Raw genomic sequence first — 21,897 nt, 5'->3', positions numbered from 1 at the left:
AACCTTATTCGAACATGGATGGGGACAAATGGAAGGATTATTGCATTTAAGACAAACATATCGTGTACAGAAGTGAGGGGAATCAAAGTGCTTGGAGCCAGGATGAGAAAAGGTAACTGGAGGGAAAGGGTACTTTCATGGAGTATAAATATTGACACAGGCAAAATGGGTACAAAATGGGTTTCTGAGCTACAGATTCTTTGCAAATTTACATGTAAATTTTAAATTCAAAATAAATCCATATTTTGGATTTGTACACATTCCTCTGACTTTTGGTAGCTTGGTTTAATTCACAGCAGAGTAAAATTATTACTATTGTGGTCTACATGAAAATAAAACAGAGCAGTTTTTAAAACTGCACAGCATTGTAAAACTAACCATAATTCACAAAAAGGTATCATCGTCAACTTTGGAGTAGTTGGCTTTTTTAAAAAAAATGAGAAAAGTAAAACATACTCCAACCTCTGAATTTCTGATGATTTCTGTAACATTGAAGTAACTTAGGAGCAGTTGTCTTGAAAATATATATCCCAACCTCCTGAATTACTAATGATGCGCGTAGGGAATCAGTCAACTATGTTCTTATGCAAAGCTCAAATGAAATTCTGCACAGTTTCTTAAGTTCCTAAAGATTCTGTTGAAAGTAATTGTGCATAAAATAATATCTTTGGCTCTTGTTGGGTCTTCTGTTCACAACTTGTGAGTTAAAATTCCACACAAGCATTCATATGGATGTTAGGAAACATGATATCACGGAGCATCATAGCATTAAACTAGTCTAAAATGATACATGGTCCTATGTAATCAAAGGCAAATATCATGGTCCCCTGTACATCATGTCTTTTTTTGATTTATAGTGGAATAACTGGAACAGTGCAGTGAGAAAATAAATTAAATCAAACAGATAATATAAATTATAGATATATATTTCAAATGATTGTGAAGGTATTTGATCAACTGTATCTATCCCCGTGCTTATTTCATATCAGAAAGCCACTAGTTTTATTCTATGTTCTTGCTTTATTCCCTCCATGCCTATTTGTACTTTTATTCTTCTTCTAATTTTCAATAAATACAGTGATTTGTGTGACATTAATTACCACTTCTTCATGTACATTTGATGATGGAGTATGATTCCTGGTCTTCAAATGAATTGGAGCTTGGGAGGATGGCTAAAGTAATTTGATCTCTTGTTAGGTAACTATCAGTCTATTTATCTTAAGTGTGAGATCAACTTTCATCTCTAGCAGACTCACTCTTTCATTGAAGGTAGTAGGCCGCAGAAGGTAGTTGAGGCCAGTTCATTGGCTATATTTAAGAGGGAGTTAGATATGGCCCTTGTGGCTAAAGGGATCAGGGGGGTATGGAGAGAAGGCAGGAACAGGATACTGAGTTGGATGATCAGCCATGATCATATTGAATGGTGGTGCAGGCTCGAAGGGCCGAATGGCCTACTCCTGCACCTATTTTCTATGTTTCTATGTTTCTATAATTTCCAGCTTAAGGAAAAATACAATTTGCAGCAAGATCAGAAAGCTATTTTGAGTTAAGCTGATGATATGCATTTTGAATCTTCTCATTATTTCTTCCTTTCAAAAGCCAGAAGTACTTTCAATTCAGCCAACATTCTCCAAACAATGTGTCTTTTTCTCCTTTATTAGTGGAATCAATGCAAGAGTTTATCTGAACAGGGTAAAGCTAATCATCAATTTTCAAAATGATTCAAATGTTTAGTGATTGATTTGACACAATTATATTTAATATTGTTTGTAGCACATTACAAGAGCACTACTCTATCAAAGCATTATCAAAATTGCATCTATAATGTAATACTCCATGGGTTAACTTTGGCTGGTCACTGCATTGGTATTTTCCATTTCAAATATAGACCAGTGTCTGTAATAAATACTGTGCAGTTTGTAAAAGAATGAAGCAATCTGCTAAAAGTGAATTGCATTCTATTGGCTATGTAAATAAGTTAACAGATAACACCAGGACACAGACACTGGATGAATTACCAACTTGGAATTTCATAAAAAATTATTTCACAGAAACAGCTGTTGAAGCTCTTCAATCCTGTTCTGTCTCTCAAGGAAGTCATAGCTTATCTGTTAATTTACTCGCTCCAACTGTTAACGAATAACGACAGACAGATAAAGATGATTACATCCATCAAGCTTTCTTGTAAGTGCACTGTTAGGATAGGCTGGGGCTTATGGAAGGCCTGCTGGATCTCCCAGTTTCTAACCATTTTAACTTCCCTTCCCATTCCCATACCCATATTGGCCTTTCTTTCCTGGGCCTCTTCTATCGCCAGAGTGAGGCCACACACAAACTGGAAGAACAACACCTCATGTTCCACTTAGACACACTAAAAACATCTAATTCTCTGATTTTAGGTAACTAACCTCCAAACAACCCCCTTTTTCCCCTGTGCCTCACCCAGACCCACACTCATTTCTCCCCTTCCACCTACATTCATTGTTCTGGCTTCACAATATGTACCTCTTTTATCCTTATCTGACACTTTTTGTATTTTCATCGCTGGCCTTTGTCTCATCATATGCCCAATTAAACCTGCATCCACCTAACACTTGCCAGACTTTGTCCTGCCCCACCTTTCTTTGAGAGCGTCCCCCCCCCCCCCCCCCCCTCCAATCAGTCTGATGAGGGATCCTGACATGACCCAAAATGTCACCTATCCATGTCCATATTCACAAGTTGTAGGAGTATAATTAAGCCATTCAGCCAATCAAGTCTATTCTGCCATTCAATCATGGCTGATCTCTGCCTCCTAATCCCATTTTCCTGCCTTCTCCCCATAACCCGTGACACCCTTTCTAATCAAAAATGTGTCCATCTCTCCAGTTAAAATATCACTGATCTCCACAGCTTTCTGTGGCAATGAGTTCCACAGATTAACTACCCTCTAAAGAAGTTCCTCCTCACCTCTTTTCTAAAAGAGCATCCTTTAATTCTGAGACTATGACCTTTAGGTTCTCCTGAGATGCTGCCTGAACTGCTGAGTTACTCCAGCACTTTGTGATTTTTTTTTGTAAACTAGCATCTGCAGTTCCTTGTATTATCTCTGCATTTCTTATTTTCTCATGTTAAAGCCAGGTTGGTGTCCTGGCGGCACTGGAGTGTTGACATAGGGATCAGCTTGGGCCAGTCCAATACTGTTGGTTCCTATTAGTCTTTACTGCTCCAAGCTATGGGGGCACTCGCTTACCAGGCTACTGCTGAGGTTCGAGCAGCCGCCTCCACTCTCCATTTTAAAATCACAACCCCTGCGACCAACCCTGCCAGCTTTCATCTCCCGCAACCCTCCTTATGTTTCGATGTGCCAAGGTCACCATGTACCACATCGCTGAACTAACCACAAAACTTAGGATGCTTTCTGAAGGGCATGGTAGGTCACAGACGGTTCCCAGCCACCTTCAATTTCCACCGCCGCCATCTTAATGTACCCCAGTGTTCCAGAGACAGAGCCAAATAAAGCAGGTACACCTTGCTGAGCTCCTATTTCTCAAATATTGCCATAAGAAACAAGCCCTTCATCCCACCGAGCCCGCACTGACCACCACATACATTCACAATATTCCACACACACTGGGGACAATTTACAATTTTACAGAAGCCAATCAACCTACAGACCCGCACATCTTTGAATTTCTATGAACAGTTTTTTTTTAAACTGCAAATCCACTCCTAGCTCCACCAATGAGATTTGGAATGAGTAGTCAACAGGAGACACAAGAGTTCTGAGGAGAGCAATGTACTGAAATGGGAAAAATATGAAAGCAGCGTACAATCAGATACATACAACATAGAAGAAGCCTCTCAATTAATTGGCATGCCAGTGCACCAAAAACATTATCCAATTGATCGGAACTCTTCTTTCGCCTTTGCTGTGCAGATTTTCTCATTTCAAGTTACTTCCAATTCCCCTTTGAAAATTACTATTAAATAATTTGAAACACTCTTTTAAGGTATTGCATTCTAGATCATAATAACAACCTGTGAATATAAAACAATTCCCATATTCCCCTGGCAACATTTTTAATCATTTCATTTTGTGTGCTCTGCTTACCGATCACATTGCAGGTTGGATCATATTCACTGTTTCCAAGCCCATCAAAATTATATCCCTCCTTTATTCCCTTCATTTTAAGAAAAGGCTGGAAGGAGGAAAATTATTAAGACAACAAAGATACTGTCGGTTTTTGGGCTGGAAATATGATAGGAGGTCCAATCTAACCTGGAGATGTTGAAAAGACAGAAGGTGTAACTGACCTGCGTTCAAATTTTATGCCAATATGGCTAACAAAATGTTACTAACTGTTCTCTTTATGGATAGCGCCTATGCTGGAGGGAAATGTGGAGAGAAGCAATGATCATTTTAGCATCTGGAGTCATAGGTATATAGCATGGAAACAGACAATTTGGACCAGCTTGCCCCTGCCAACCAAGATTCCCAATCAATATTAGTTCTACCAGTCCACATTGGCCCACATCTCTCTAAACCTTTTTTATCCATGTTTCTGTCCAAATGATTTTTAAATGTTGTTATTTTACCTGTCTTAACTATCTCCTGGCAGCTCGTTCCATATACCCACCATGCACTGTGCAAAATTTGCCCTTCGTGTTCCTGCTAAATTTTTCCCCTCTCACCTTAGCCTATGCCCCCCAATTCTTGATTTCCCTACTCTGGGTAAAAGGCTCCATACTTATACCCTATCTATTCCGCTCATGATCAGATACATCTCTATAAGATCACCTCCAGTCCACCTGTGCACCAAGGAATAAAGTCCTAGTGTGTAGGAAAGAACTGCAGATGCTGGTTTTAATCGAAGATAGACACAAAATGCTGGAGTAAATCAGCGGGACAGGCAGCACCTCTGGAGAGAAGGAATGGGTGATGTCCTGCAGGCACAAGATGGATGTCTGCCTTCCACAAAGACGGCTCCCTTCATAACTTCCTGGTCAATTTGTCCCTTCCCTCCCGTACCACCCCCTCCCCGGGCACTTTCCCTTGCAACCGCAAGAAATGCTACACTTGTCACTTTACCTCCCCCCTTGACTCCATTCAAGGACCCAAACAGTCTTTCCAGGTGCCACAGTGGTTCACCTGCACCTCCTCCAACCTCATCTATTGCATCCGCTGCTCTTGATGTCAGCTGATCTACATCGGTGAGACCAAGCCTAGGCTTGGCGATCGCTTCGGTCCGCTATAACCAACCTGATCTCCCGGTGGCTCAGCACTTCAACTCCCCCTCCCATTCCGAATCCGACCTTTCTGTCCTGGGCCTCCTCCATGGCCAGAGTGAGGACCACCGGAAGTTGGAGGAGCAACACCTCAGATTTTGCTTGGGTAGTTTATACCCCAGCGGCTTGAACATTGACCTCCAATTTCAGGTAGCCCTCACTGTCTCCTCCCCTTCTCAGCTCTATCTCAGCCCTCTGGCTCCTCTTCCTTTCTTCTTCCCACCCCCCACCCCACCCTACATCAGTCCGAAGAAGGGTTTTGGCCTGAAACATTGCCTATTTCCTTCACTCCATAGATGCTGCTGCAACCGTTGAGTTTCTCCAGCACATTTGTCTACCATGGGTAATGACCTAGCCTGGCAAACCTCTCCCTATAGCTCAAGCCCTGAAGTCCAGCATTTCAGGGACATTATGTTGAACAGAGCGGGCTAGATAAGAGGGAAGGAGTTAGTGAGGCTGATTTCCAGTCATATCAAGTAAGAAACAAAAGTGGTAAGGTTGAAATTCACTGCTCCTAACTGGAACAATAACAATGGCACTTTAGACCCGACAGGGAAAACTGAAACCAGCACAAAATGTAGGCTGGATCAAATCCAAGAACAATGGCAAGACAGAACGGCAGAACAGTACCGATAGGGTAGGCAGGGGAAGTGGTAAGAAAAGTGGTTAGAAAAACTAACAGCAGTCAGCATGCCTGCAAATGACTTCATTACATTTTCCTCTGATATCTCGAAATGACACATCTGAGATATAAAATATGCACTGATAGCCAGCACAGATCATCGCAATGATTCTAATTTGAAATTGAGTATACTTCAATTTCTCCTAAAACCTTTAAAATTAAATGTTGAAATGCTTGACTTTGACACAAAAGAGGCCAAAGCTCTGAAGCTAGTCTAGACAATTAAGGCACCCGAGATTTGGAAATAAATGATTGAAAACCTATCATGTACAGTAGCTCATTTTTAGGTGTCTCTTTGGAGGTGTTAACCTTGACAATGAAGTTAGCTTTGCAAAGTGGTAACTGATGGTGCAAGCTAATTGTTACAGTGGAACCTGTTAGCAAACACATCAGCTTACATGAGGAAGCTTGAGTGGTACTCCATGCACACCTGTCCATTCTATTCCCATTTCACTTTACAGTTGTCAAGCAGGATATTATTTTAAAAGTAACTGTTTCACAGTGTAAAAACAGAAAGGTCATTGTATGATATTCCAACAGTTCGCATTGCCATCCTACTTCCCAGAAAGAGAGTTGTGGGAATGACACTCCCAACTTTGATCATTCCAATGGGATCATTGACAGCAGAAGAGAATCAAAAATATGTTTGAGGAAAGCTGCTAACAGATTTCAGTGCAGAGTTAGTGCTGATCAGGGGATTCCCAGTCCTCTTAAAAGCAGATTAATGAACATTTGTGGAAAGCTGGATAACAGATAATTAATGTTTGAAAAGCCCCTCGTGGAAAACTCATCTATAATTGCTCAGCAGTAATTAAGGAATATTTGACTCCTGGTCAGACTAAGTGAGCGTAAAAGTAAAGAGCAAATTACCATCCCATCAGTATCCATTAATGAATAACATCATGTTTTTTTCTTAACGAAAACCATGCATGAGACTGTCTCTGACAGATGCTTCACTCCAGTGAAAAACAATAGGGTGGCCTAGAACCAGAGAACAATAAAGGCTGCAGATTAAAATAGTGCCTGATAATGCCACTGGAAACAGATATAGTTCAGCATGAGCCTTTTTTCGCCAACCAAAGCAGTATAAAGTAAGTCAAGTTTAGTAAAATGCCTGAGGATGAAGATGCCAGCTATAAGAGATAAATAAGATGACTTTCTAGTACAACCAGATATTCACTTCCACCACAACAATAAAAAATAACTTTTCAGATAACTGGGAATCTGAAATAAAATTGGAAAATGCTGGAAATACTCAAATGGCCAGGCAAAATCTGTGGAGAAATTGCATTAATTTCCAGGTATTTGCAGAACTCAGAAACCTAACACCTTCTAAATCTTGTGTTCAAGAAGGAACTGCAGATGCTGGAAAATCGAAGGTACACAAAAACACTGGAGAAACTCAGCGGGTGCAGCAGCATCTATGGAGCGAAGGAAATAGGTGACGTTTCGGGCCGAAACCCTTCTTCAGACTGATAGGGGGGTGGGGGGGGAGAAGGAAGGAAAAAAGGAGGAGGAGGAGCCCGAGGGTGGGGGGATGGGAGGAGACAGCTCGAGGGTTAAGGAAGGGGAGGAGACAGCAAGGGCTAGCAAAATTGGGAGAATTCAATGTTCATGCCCGCCAGACGCAGGCTACCCAGGCGGAATATGAGATGTTGTTCCTCCAATTTCTGGTGTTGCTCACTCTGGCAATGGAGGAGACCCAGGACAGAGAGGTTGGATTGGGAATGGGAGGGGAGTTGAAGTGCTGAGCCACCGGGAGTTCAGGTAGGTTCTTGCGGACTGAGCGGAGGTGTTCGGTGAAACGATCGCCCAACCTCCGCTTAGTCTCACCGATGTAAATCAGCTGGCATCTAGAGCAGTGGATGCAGTAGATGAGGTTGGAGGAGATACAATTGAACCTTTGTCGCACCTGGAACGACTGCTTGGGTCCTTGAATGTAGTCGAGGGGGGAGGTAAAGGGACAGGTGTTGCATTTCTTGCGGTTGCAACGGAAAGTGCCCGGGGAGGGGGTGGTACGGGAGGGAAGGGAAGAATTGACAAGGGAGTTGCGGAGGGAGCGGTCTTTGCGGAAGGCAGATACGGGGGGAGATGGGAAGATGTGGTGAGTGGTGGGGTCACGTTGGAGGTGGCGAAAATGCGGAGGATGATTTGTTGTATTTGCCGGCTGGTGGGGTGAAAGGTGAGGACTAGGGGGACTCTGCCCTTGTTGCGAGTGTGGGGATGGGGAGAGAGAGCAGTGTTGTGGGGTATGGAAGAGACCCTGGTGCGAGCCTCATCTATGGTGGAGATGGGGAATCCCCATTCCCTGAAGAGCGAGGACATTTCCGATGCCCTGGTGTGGAACGTCTCATCCTGGGAGCAGATGCGGCATAGGCGGAGGAATTGGGAGTAGGGGATGGAGTCTTTACAGGGGGCAGGGTGGGAAGACGTGTAGTCCAGATAGCCATGTGAGTCAGTGGCTTTGTAGTGTATGTCGGTCAGAAGTCTATCCCCTGCGATGGAGATGGTGAGGTCAAGGAATGATAGGGAAGTGTCGGAAATGGTCCAGGTGTATTTGAGTGCCGGATGGAAGTTGGTGGTGAAGTGGATGAAGTCAGTCAGTTGTGTGTGGGTGCAGGAGGTGGCCCCAAAACAGTCGTCAATGTAACGGAGGCAGAGGTCGGGGATGGGGCCCTGGTACATATAGAAAACAAGGATTGTTCGACGTACCCGACAAAGAGGCAGGCGTAGCTGGGGCCCATGCGTGTGCCCATAGCTACGCCTTGTGTTTGGAGGAAATGGGAGGAGTCAAACGTAAAGTTGTTGAGGGTGAGGACCAACTCCGCTAGGCGGAGGAGAGTGTCAGTGGCTGGGTATAGGTTGCTCCTCTGGTCGAGGAAGAACCGGAGGGCTTTGAGGCCATCCTGGTGGGGGATGGAGGTGTAGAGTGACTGGACATCCATGGTGAAGATGAGGGGGTGAGGGCCTAGAGAGTGGAATGCGTGGAGGCGGCGGAGAGTGTCTGAGGTGTCTAGAACATAGGTGGGAAGGGATTTGACCAAGGGGGATAGTATGGAGTCAAGGTATGTGGAGATGAGTTCGGTGGGGCACGAACAAGCAGAGACAATGGGTCTGCCGGGAGAGCCGGGTTTGTGGATTTTGGGGAGAAGGTAAAAACGGGCCGTGCGGGGCTGGGGAACGATGAGGTTGGAAGTTTGGTCGGGCAGGGCGTAGGAATTGATGAAGTCGGTGATGGTGCTAGATATGGTGGCCTGGTGTTCGTCAGTGGGGTCATGGTCCAAGGGCAAGTAGGAGGAGGTGTCCGAGAGTTGGCGTGTGGCCCCAGCTTTGTAGAGATCGACGCTCCAGACTACCACAGCACCTCGCTTGTTGGCTGGTTTGATAACCCAATCTGGGTATTTGCGGAGTGATTCAATGGCAATACGTTCAGGGGGGGAGAGATTGGAGTGAGACAGGGGAGTGGAGAAGTTGAGGCTGTTGACGTCGCGGCGGCAGTTCTGGATAAAGAGTTCCAGAGCCGGGACGTTACGAGGGGGGTTCCACGAGGAGGGGCTGCGTTGGAGATGGGAAAATCGGTCATCATTGGGGGGGCGAGGACTCCTTCCCATGGAAGTGCACTGTGAGGCGGAGGCGATGGTAGAAGCGCTCCAAGTCATGGTGGGCGCGGAACTCATTGAGATGGAGACGGAGGGGGACAAAGGTAAGACCTCTGCTGAGGACAGACCGTTCGGTGTGGGAGAGGGGGAGGTCGGGAGGGATGGTGAACACCCGGCAGGGATGGGGGTTGGGGCCAGAGGAAGCCCATCAGATATCAGGAAGTTCTTCTCCCCCCCCCACCCCCTATCAATCTGAAGAAGGGTTTCGGCCCAAAACGTCACCTATTTCCTTCGCTCCACAGATGCTGCTGCACCCGCTGAGTTTCTCCAGCATTTTTGTGTACCTTCTAAATCTTGCTTGATCACCACCTCATCACAAACACCACCTCTGTTCTTTGCATGCCTCAACCTTCTATAGAAGTTAAACACATTTACCGTTTTCTGTGTCTGATGTAAGGGCATCAAACTAAAACATGATCAACGAGTAGTATAGATACTTAAAAGAGAAATAACTCCCCGCAAATACTGCCAACTTTCCTTTGCATGGTGGTGGCTTTGGGATTTATAGGTTGCAAACTTCTTCCCACTGTCAAATTGTAAAGAATCCTTAGATGTGTAAATAGAAATCAGACTCAAAATGTTGGAGTAACTCAATAGGTCAGGGAGTATCGCTGAAGAACATGGATAGGTGAAGTTTCAGGGTGGGACTCTTCTTCAGCCCTGAAACAGCGCGACCCGGAAAATCATCTTCATAGATGCTGCCTGACCCTCTGAGTTACTCCAGTACTGTCTTTTTTTCTAAGCCGGATCTGCAGTTGTTTGCATGTCTAACCAGAAACCAGACTCTTCCAGTTGTTGTGGGATCAAGAACGGTGGAGGTAGGGTTGCTATAAATACAGGATTATGAGATTAGAAAGCGAGAAAAAGTTAATCCAATAGAGATGCCTGAGGTTATCATGTTCAATTCTAGAGCAATTGGTTGGGGCAGAAAATGCGGCCTTGTATTCACTTGCACAAAGAGGAAAAGCCAAAGCTAAAATAGACTTTCTCCATTACATACTGTAATTTCTTTGTATCTCAAGGCAAAGTTCAAAGATGCAGCATAATGATCAAGCATGTATTGTCTGCTGAGATAATTTATATTTTGTTAGATGTGACTGTAAGAACTCCATCTTTCAGTCTGAAGATTCTTGGTTCAAATCTCACAATTGAGAAAGGTCATTTCTCTCCAGCTTCCTGATCAATATTTATTTCTTGGCCAAAAACAGATTGCTCTGTATAATTTGATGCTTGAATAACCAGCAATGCACAATTTGGTACCTGCATTGAAAGTGTGAATATACCTCAAAGTTACTTTATTGGCTGTGAGACACTTTTTGCAACAGAACTTGGAAGATCAAATATATATGCAAAATTTACCTTTATAAATATAAAAAAATTGAATGCATGAATACTATCAAATACTAAGGCTACTTCCTGATGGCTTGATATTGAAGGTCAAATTGAAAAAGATCTATTTGTTTAGTATCATGCAGTATTCTTAGGTGGCTGTGGTTAATTCATCTTTTCTCTTACCTTTCGGTTCAAAATGCCAATGGTCAAAAAAGCCAGATCACCTGAATTATTCTGCGTTGAGAATTAGCCTGATAATGTTTCATAAATAGTAGTAAAAATATTTCATTATGAATGCAAAAAATAGAATGAGTAGGTTATATAATTCTATCCCCTCTCTCTCCGTCCCCCCCACCACCACCGCTATATTCATGGGGGCTGAATAATCGATCCTATTCAGGATTCCCTGAGAGGTGAAACTCTCAATATTATCTGCGTTGTCAACCCTCTTCACAATCCAATATGTTTCAATAAATCACCTTCCTTTGATCCAAATAACAATGAGCATTTGCCAAACCTGCTTAAGCTTTCCTTACAAGACAACTCCTTTAACCCAGCAAATAAATGTTCCCTGTATTGCCCCACCCCCAGTGCAAGAGCAGCTATCGTTAAATACAAGGAAATGAAAACTGTACATTTATGTTGTCTCACAAATGCTCTGTTAATAAGCAAGATGACACATGATAATTTTCAGAACCATTCACAAACTGTATGTGTTTAATCATTGTACATGGAGCACAGTAGCTGTAAATTGTTTGGACAATGATTCAGGCATTGGGACCTACTTCCAAGCACAACACTGACAACCAAGGCCCACCTTCATTAAATTAATAGCTATAAATACATATTTTATTGACTAGAATTGGAGAAATAAAAATATATTATAACATTTCTGTTGAGCATGAATAATCTCCACCCTCTAAATCATCTTTTTTTTCTGAGGAAAGAATCAGGATTATATGTAAATGCAAAGCAAATTGATACTTAATTATTTCTATGCCCGTTAGTGGTATAGCTGCCAATATTCTCATTATAAGTTTATAAACCCAGGTAAGTAATTCTCTCCTGAAAATATTTAATCTATTTTTCTCTAAATAAAATGGACCTGCATTTCACTGCTCATGGTATGAAACTGCACTTGAATTTGGTGGCCTTGCACCCTGCTTGAAATGGTAGGAAAATGGATTTGAATCTGGTGGCCTTGCACCCTGCTTGAAATGGAATTTCAAGGAATAGCCATGAGTCAACTGCCAGCCAACCAGCCGTGAGTGAGCTGCCAGCACATCAGGCTTGAGGGACTCAACTGCCACCCCATAAATCCATTTGGCCTATGATAGAAACATAGAAACATAGAAATTAGGTGCAGGAGTAGGCCATTCGGCCCTTCGAGCCTGCACCGCCATTCAATATGATCATGGCTGGTCATCTAACTCAGTATCCCGTACCTGCCTTCTCTCCATACCCTCTGATCCCCTTAGCCACAAGGGCCACATCTAACTCCCTCTTAAATATAGCCAATGAACTGGCCTCGACTACCCTCTGCGGCAGAGAGTTCCAGAGACTCACCACTCTCTGTGTGAAAAAAGTTATTCTCATCTCGGTTTTAAAGGATTTCCCCCTTATCCTTAAGCTGTGACCCCTTGACCTGGACTTCCCCAACATCGGGAGCAATCTTCCTGCATCTAGCCTGTCCAACCCCTTAAGAATTTTGTACGTTTCTATAAGATCCCCTCTTAATCTCCTAAATTCTAGAGAGTATAAACCAAGTCTATCCAGTCTTTCTTCATAAGACAGTCCTGACATCCCAGGAATCAGTCTGGTGAACCTTCTCTGCACTCCCTCTATGGCAATAATGTCCTTCCTCAGATTTGGAGACCAAAACTGTACGCAATACTCCAGGTGTGGTCTCACCAAGACCCTGTACAACTGCAGTAGAACCTCCCTGCTCCTATACGCAAATCCTTTTGCTATGAAATCTAACATACCATTCGCTTTCTTCACTGCCTGCTGCACCTGCATGCCTACTTTCAATGACTGGTGTACCATGACACCCAGGTCTCGCTGCATCTCCCCTTTTCCTAGTCGGCCACCATTTAGATAATAGTCTGCTTTCCTGTTTTTGCCACCAAAATGGATAACCTCACATTTATCCACATTATACTGCATCTGCCAAACATTTGCCCACTCACCCAGCCTATCCAAGTCACCTTGCAGTCTCATAGCATCCTCCTCACAGCTAACACTGCCCCCCAGCTTAGTGTCATCCGCAAACTATGTACATACTAGCCCTCTGGAGACCAGTCCTTTCAGCACACAACACCCATATCAGCGCTCCAGAAAGCCCCCGGGTCTGTGCAGCGGAGGAGGACTCTGAGTAAGAGTGCCAAAAAATCACAGCCATATGTGGTAGCGTTTTTTCTAAAATCAAAGCACAGTGCAAATAGGAAGTGGTCAAGATGAGACTTTTAATTACATAGATTTCTAATAGGACAGAGAACAGTTAAGAATCAACTGCAATACTTTGGATCTGGACTCGTGTATAGGCTAGGCCAGACGAGCATAATAGATTTCTTTCTTTGAAGGTCACTTGCGTGCCTGATGGATTTTTATGGCAATTGCAGTTGTTTTATGGTCAACATTACTGACACTAGCTTTTTCATTCCAGAATTTACTTAAGTTTAAATGCCCTAGTCATCGTGGTGGGATTTGAACCAACATCACAAGATCAATAATCTTGGCCCCTGGATACTAATCCAGGAATTTAACCACTCTCTGCTGTAGTATTCTGCCCACACTTGAAATATATAAATGAATTTAACCACTAAAAATGTCACTAAATTGTAGCAAGTTATTAAAACATCACTGTTTACTTGGTTTCAGTATAATAGTCTTCTGTTATGTTACATTAATAGTAACCCAAGTGTAAACAGAGAGTCAGCTCTTTAGATTAGATTCCAAATCCACTGGCACTACAGTTCCAAACAACTCAGGCAATGTCATCAATCACTGACACAGTTTGATGTATAACCCCAACAACTAAATCCCAGATTAAGTGAATTAATAGATGTAAATGAATTCTTCCTGACTAAGGAAAGCAGAAATGAAAATTAATTACAGAATGCACATTATACAAATGCGATCTCCATCATTAAACTAATACTTTTCCAAGGAGAAGAGGGAACTAAAAAAAAAAAATCAGACCTTTTCAAAAGCTAACTCAATTGACATTAAACTATTCTATTTACCAAATTTATATTTTCTCTTTAATTTGGGTTATAAGCTTCATAACTTTCACAATTTTTGAAAATTGGTTAAATTTCAGAAGAGGGTGAAATATTGAGTGGATGTTAAGCTTGCCTGATGAAGCATGAAATATAATTGTTTCATTTTTAAGAGCAGGGACTGAAGCGCTAGTGGAAGTAAACCTTCCATTCTGTTTCTTTACTGAGCAATACTTTCTTTGATATTTCTTATGTCTCTGGCAACAGTATGAGTGCCCACTCCCCATTGTCTCCCCCGTTACTTTACGCCTGTACATTCTTGGAGCATACACCAGAGGTTGCTGTTGCTGGAATCTGGGGCAACAAACTATGTGCTGGAGGAAGCCTATGGCTTGGACAGTATCTGTAGGGGTCGGGGTGGGGATGGGGAATGGCATTGTTATTGTTTCAGGTCAAAACCCTGCATCAGTACCAAGAGTGGAGAAGGAGGGTAGCCAGTACAAAGAGGGGAGGGTTTAGACAGAAACCAGTAAGAAATTGGTGGATAGACCAAGGAGAGGTGAAGGATGATGGGAAGATGGAGCTGGTACGGATGGCAGAGGGGTGGTGTAGGAAGGTAGAGGCAGGTGAATTGTAGATAGAGACAGTATAAAAAGTGGTAGGTGGAACCAGGTGGGGTTTGGGGAGGATGAAGGTGAAGACAGCTGCTGAAGGATGATAAACTGGAACACAAAGGCAGCCAATGCTGGAATCTGATTAGAATAAAATGTGCTGGAATACCTCAGTTGTCAGTGTAACAGAGAAAGACTTGAGGAGTGGTACCGGAGATGGTTTGGAACAGGGACCGTTCAACATAGCCAGCAATAAAACAGGTGCAGCTAGGGCACCTGCAATTTCCCATGGCTAGACTTTGATTTGTAGAAAGTAAAAGGAGTCCAAAGAGAATTTCTTCAAGAGAAGAACAAGTTCATCCAAGTGGATGAGTGTAATGGTGGAGTGTAACTAATTGGTTCTTTGTTGCAGGTCGTTTTTCGACCTTCTTTCCAGGGGAAAGATGAGGCTAGACACAAAAAGGTGGAGTAACTCAGCAGGACAGGCAGCATCCCTGGAGAGAAGGAATGGGTGACAAGGTGAAAGAAAGTTGAAAAAGCACAAGAAACTGTATAGTTGCTATACTCTAATCCTCTGATGTATTTTGTGTTATGTCATTAAATGCAACCACTAAAAATGTCACTAAATTGTAGCGTTATTAAAACATCACTGTTTATTTGCCAGGGGGCTCCAATGATGGCTGCCTAGCTTATAAGTTGGTATTTTCTTGTGTTAATTTAAGTATGTGTTAAATTATGTTATAGTGTTTATTGGTTTGTTTTGTGTGGGGGGCTGGGGGGGTGGGAGGAGGATTGGGGGGAACTTTTTTCAATTTCTTACCTCGATGGAGATGCACATTTTTCCGTTGTATTTCAGTCCCCCATTGCGGCCTAACATCGTGGAGCGGTGCGGCCTTTCCTGGAGACCGACCCAGCATTTTAACGCAGGCGTGGAAAGGCAATGATGGCAGGCACCTACCATCATGGATGTAGCATCATCGACTGTGGAGAGCTTCAACCGTGACTCTCTGAACTTTTACATCTTGGAGCCCTGTTTAAACATCACGGTCCCTATTTAGAGACTGAGTCGGGGCTTCAAACCGTGGAGAGTTTCAACCATCCCGACGAGATAGTTCCATCACCCCGACGCAAGGGTCTCAGATCGCCGGCTGCGGGAGCTTTGATGGTCCCGATCATGGATGGTTTAATAGCCCAGACCACAGAGAACAAAGAGGGAGAGATTGGAATTTATTGCCTTCCATCACAGTGGAGCCGCTGTGGTAAATATTTATGTCCCATTTTGTTTTATGTGGTTGTGTGTCTAACTGCTTTTCACTTGGTATGGCCGTATGGTAACTCGAATTTTACTGTACCTTATGGTACATGTGACAATAAACGCATCTTGAATCTCTCTCTCTCTGTCTCGATTTATGTCCTCTTTGATGTTTATAGCAATCAGAATTATTTATTGTTTATGAAGGGATGTGATGTGCTTTTGAGATATAGGATTGGATGCTAAATGTGTCATTCTTTGCTTTATGCCGGGAGTTTATGGGAACATCTGTATTTCACGGCTTGGTGCTGACAATTGGTAAACCATTCATTCCTCACATCCAAATCTCCTTGAGAAGAGAACTTCCTCAGACACCAACACACCATTTATCTACATTGCAGCGTGACTTTAGACAACTCGGAAAAATGCTGAAAAGCAGGACCTCCAGGGTGGTTATCTCTGGTTTGCTTCCAGTTCCTCGGGCTGGCGACAGCAGGAACAGGGAGATACGGGACTTGAATGTGTGGCTGAGGAACTGGTGCAGGGGGCAGAGATTTAGATTCTTATGTCACTGGGATCTGTTTTGGATTAAGGGGGAACTGTACAAAAGGGACCGATTGCATTTTAACAGGTGGGGGACCAACATTCTGGCAGGCAGGTTTGCCACTGCTACACGGGTAGTTTTAGACTGAATAAGGGGGATAGAGTGTCAAATGGGATAGTCGAGGATGGAGTTAAATGGAAAGAGAGTAAAGGGATAGTTAATAACCCCAGAAATAACGGGAAAGGAAGCTCACAAAGGGATAGGAGAGTATGGCCAAGTGTAATAGGGATCGATGTGAAAGGTGAGATGCGTAAGGAATTAAAAGTATGGTATATGAATGCGCAAAGTATAAGAAGTAAAGTAGATGAGCTTGAGGCTCAGTTAGAGGTTGGTAGATATGGCATTGTAGGGATTACTGAGACGTGGCTGCAGGAGGATCGGGCCTGGGAGCTTAATATTCAGGGTTATACATTCTATAGAAAGGACAGGAAGTGGGCAGAGGTGGCGGGTAGCTCTGCTGGTGAGGGATGGAATTCAGTCCCTTGCAGGGGAAGACATAACGACTGACGAGGTGGAGTCACTGTGGATTGAGTTGAGGAATTGTAAAGGCAAGAAGACACTAATTGGTGTTATCTGCAGTTCCCCAAATAATAGCCCAGATGTAGGGTGTAAGTTGCAGCAGGAGTTAAAACTGGCATTTAACAAAGGTAATGCCACTATGGTGATGGGGGATTTCAATATGCAGGTAGACCAGGAAAATCAGGTTGGTTCAGGACCCCAAAAAAGAGAGTTTGTAGAATGCCTCCGAGATGGATTCTTAGAGCAGCTTGTAATTGAGTCGACCAGAGAAAAGACAATTCTGGATATAGTGTTGTCCAATGAACCAGATATGATAAGAGAACTCGAGGTAAAGGAACGACTTGGAGGTAGTGATCATAATATGACTAGTTTTAATCTGCAATTTGAGGAGAACGTTAAATCGGAAGTGTCAGTAATACAGTTGAACAAAGGGGACTATGAAGGCATGAGAGGGGAGCTGGCCAAGGTAGACTGGAAAGGGATCCTAGCAGGAATGACGGTGGAACAGCAATGGCAGGAATTTCTGGGCATAATCCGGAAGACGCAGGATCATTTCATTCCAAAAAGGAAGAAAGATTCTAAGGGGAGTAGGAGGCAATCATGGCTGACTAGAGATGTTAGGGATAGAATAAAACTAAAATAAAAGATGTATAACACAGCAAAGAGTAGCTGGAAACCAGAGGATTAAGAACCTTTCATAGGAAAACGGAAGGAAACAAAACGGGCAATACGGGCTGAAAAGATGAAGTGCGAAGGGAAGCTGGCCAGGAATATAAAGAAGGACAGTAAAAGCTTCTTTAGATATGTTAAGGGAAAAAGAGTAGCAAAGTCAAATGTGGGTCCCTTGAAGGAAGACACGGGTGAAATTATTATAGGCAACGAAGAAATGGCAGAAGAGTTGAATAGGTACTTCGGATCTGTCTTCACTAAGGAAGACACAAACAATCTCCTAGATGTACTGGAGGACAGAGGATCTAAGGGAGTAGAGGAACTGAAATCAATTTTCATTAGGCCACAAATAGTATTGGGTAGGCTAATGGGACTGAAGGATGATAAATCCCCTGGGCCTGATGGTCTGTATCCCAGGGTCCTCAGGGAGGTGGCTATAGAAATAGTGGACGCATTGGTGATTATTTTCCAATGTTCAATAGATTCAGGATCAGTTCCTGTGGATTGGAGGATAGCTAATGTTATCCCACTTTTCAGGAAAGGAGCGAGAGGGAAAACGGGGAATTACAGACCAGTTAGCCTGATTTTGGTGGTGGGAAAGATGCTGGAGTCAATTATTAAAGAGGTAATAATGGGGTATTTGGATAGCAGTAAAAGGATTAGTCCAAGTCAACATGGATTTATGAAAGGGAAATCATGCTTGAATGATCTTCTGGAACTTTTTGAGGATGTGACAAGTAAAATGGATGAAGGGGTGCCAGTGTATCTAGACTTTCAGAAAGCCTTTGATAAGTTCCCGCACGGGAGACTGGTGACTAAAATTAGAGCACATGGTATTGGGGATAGGGTGTTGACATGGATAGAAAATTGTTTGGCAGACCGGAATCAAAGAGTAGGAGTGAACGGGTCCTTTTCAGAATGGCAGGCAGTGGCGAGTGGAGTGCCGCAAGTCTCTGTGTTGGGGCCGCAACTGTTTACCATATATATTAATGATTTGGAAGAAGGAATTAGGAGCAACACTAGCAAGTTTGCGGATGGCACAATGCTGGGTGGCAGTGTGAACTGTGCAGAGGATGTTAGGAGGTTGCAGGGTGACCCGGACAGGTTGAGTGAGTGGGCAGATGCGTGGGAGATGCAGTATAATATAGATAAATGTGAGGTTATCCACTTTAGTGGCAAAAATAAGGGGGCAGATTATTATCTCAATGGGGTTAGGTTAGGTAAGGGGGAGGTGTAGCGAGACCTGGGAGTCCTTGTACACCGGTCATTGAAAGTTGGCTTACAGGTTCAGCAGGCAGTGAAGAAAGCTAATGGAATGTTGGCCTTCATAACAAGAGGATTTCAGTATAGGAGTAAAGAGGTTCTTCTGCAGTTGTATAGGGCTCTGGTGAGACCACACCTGTAGTATTGTGTACAGTTTTGGTCTCCTAATTTGAGGAAGGACATCCTTGTGATTGAGGCAGTGCAGCGTCAGTTCACGAGGTTGATCCCTGGGATGGCGGGACTGTCATATGAGGAAAGAAAGAAAAGACTAGTCTTGTATTCACTGGAGTTTAGAAGGATGAGGGGGTATCTTATAGAAACATATAAAATTATAAAAGGACTGAACAAGCTAGATACAGGAAAAATGTTCCCAATGTTGGGCAAGTCCAGAACCAGGGGCCACAGTCTTAGAATAAAGGGGAGGTCATTTAAGACTGAGGTGAGAAAAAACTTTTTCACCCAGAGAGTTGTGAATTTATGGAATTCTCTGCTACAGAGGGCAGTGGAGGCCAAGTCGCTGGATGGATTTAAGAGAGAGTTAGATAGAGCTTTAGGGGCTAGTGGAATCAAGTGATATGGAGAGAAGGCAGGGTCGGGTTATTGATAAGGGACGATCACCCATGATCACAATGAATGGCGGTGCTGGCTCGAAGGGCTTAATGGCCTCCTCCTGCACCTATTTTCTATGTTTCTATGTACATTCTTGGATATCAAGCATGCTGAGAGAAGTATGGAGGGTAACTAAACCATTTAATTAAGCTAAACAAACAAAGCAGTGACTATTTAGAATATGATAATTGGAAGAATAATTTAATTTATAAGCAGAATGAAACTGCGAGTGTCTGAAGTAAGATTTTCATTTTGATCTAAAAATAAATGAAGAAAATAAACACATTTTATATTTGTTCAGGAACAAACTCTGCATGCTGAATAAACCTGCATATACTGTATATGTACAAACCGGGTGGCGCCAACAATGACTGCCTCGCCAACAGTTTGTCTGTCCCTTTCTTCTTCATTGTTTTTTCAGTATGTGTTAAATGTCTGTTTTTAATGATCTTTAGCCTCGACGAAGATGCGATTTTTTTCCATATCGTATCTCTGTCCGCACTGCGGCCTAACATCGAGGAGTTGGCAGCCTTTGCTGGAGACTGATTTTGAGAGCTCCACGGCGGGTGCCTGCAGACTTAACATCATGGAGGCTGTGATTTCTTTGCCAGGAATCGACCTCTGAGCTCTACCGCGGGTGCCTGCAGACTTTAACATCGTGGAGCCCGCAGTCTCTGGTCAGAGACCGACTTCAGGAACTGGAAGTCGCAGGAGCTTCGATCGCCCTGACACGAGGGCTTCAACTGCCGGTAGCGGGAGCTTCAATCGCCCCGACGGATGTTTCGACTGCCCCGACCACGGGAGAAGAATGAGGGAAGAAAATTGGACTTTATTCCCTTCCATTACAGTGAGGAATGTAGGGAGTCCGCTGTGGTGGATGTTTATGTTAACTTTTATGTAGTTGTGTGTCTTATCTTTTTTTGGTATGGCTGTATGGTAATTCGCATATAAATGTACCTTAATTGGTACACGTGACAATGAAACTGAAACAGCAGGATGATAATCTGCCCAGATTTGCCTGATACCAGGGGCATAATACCCATTCAAGCATAAAACTGGTTTGCAGTAGCATTACTGAATTAACATTTTGTAACCTATACTTAACAAGGCAAATATATTGAGACACGCAAAGTCACAATAACAATTAAGATAATTACATGGGATTAATCTAATTAACCTTGGCCAGGATACAATTCCAAATTGGTTACTTGCTGTATTTGTCTATATTTTAGTTATTGTCACATTTGGGCATAATTTCAGCTTAGAAAGGGGCCTCAATATTATTGTAGCCATTTTTTTAACATCATGCAGAATACCTCAGAAAATAATAGAACCCAGAATCTTATTAAACTGGCAGTGTCATTTACCAAAGCAAAAGTTAAAAATGTTGTGTTCTGTTTCTATTAACCAATAGAATGGGGCTGGTGGGGGCAGGTTGGGCTGAAGGGCCTATATCCACACTGCATCACTTTGACTCTGTGACTATGTTTTACTTTGCCTGGAAGAGCCAATCACTTTTCACACCCTGATTCAATCACTTGGTGATTTAAAAAGGGCTGTGTGCTTGAAATTCTAAGCAATTAAATGTTAATTATACAGAATTATACAGAAGAAGATTCTCTGCTGCGAGAGTAAAAAAATCCATAAATGAACTTTATGGTGGGATTAAAGCTGCTTTCTTAGCGAAAGAGAAAATTGTGGAACTTTAATCTCTGCAGAGACGTTGTTAGATATTTTTGAGCACCACAAGCTGATAAATGTTCAGGTAGAAGAAGTGTGCTGGATTTACAGTAGTGCTTTGAGCTGATTGATAAGAGTCCCCATCTGTTTAGCCAACTGTGCCAGCTGCATCTGAATAATGATATGCTGGTGAACCATGTCAATGTACACATTGGGAAAGTCCCAGACTGTAAACCGATATGAACATTTTCCAGCTCTAACAGCTGTATAGCTTGCTCTACAAGGCTCTTGGATATATGGAGTGGGAGTTGTGTAACAAGGCAAACAGCTGTCCACTGTGGCTAATTTGAACTTTTGCTTATCAGAGCAGAACTTCCAAAAGGCTTTGCGTCTGGAGAGGTCAAATGGAGCATCCAATTTCAGTAACGGAGCCCCACTGGTCAGGAACAGTTTGTGCATTCACCTTGCTGGCTGGGCAGAGAACGCTATCTGTAAATAAGAATTTCTTCTTGCCAGTGAGTTCTTGCC

This window comes from Leucoraja erinacea, chromosome 22, assembly GCF_028641065.1.
Source record: "Leucoraja erinacea ecotype New England chromosome 22, Leri_hhj_1, whole genome shotgun sequence".
Lineage (NCBI taxonomy): Eukaryota > Metazoa > Chordata > Chondrichthyes > Rajiformes > Rajidae > Leucoraja > Leucoraja erinaceus.
This window is presented reverse-complemented; position numbering follows the sequence as displayed.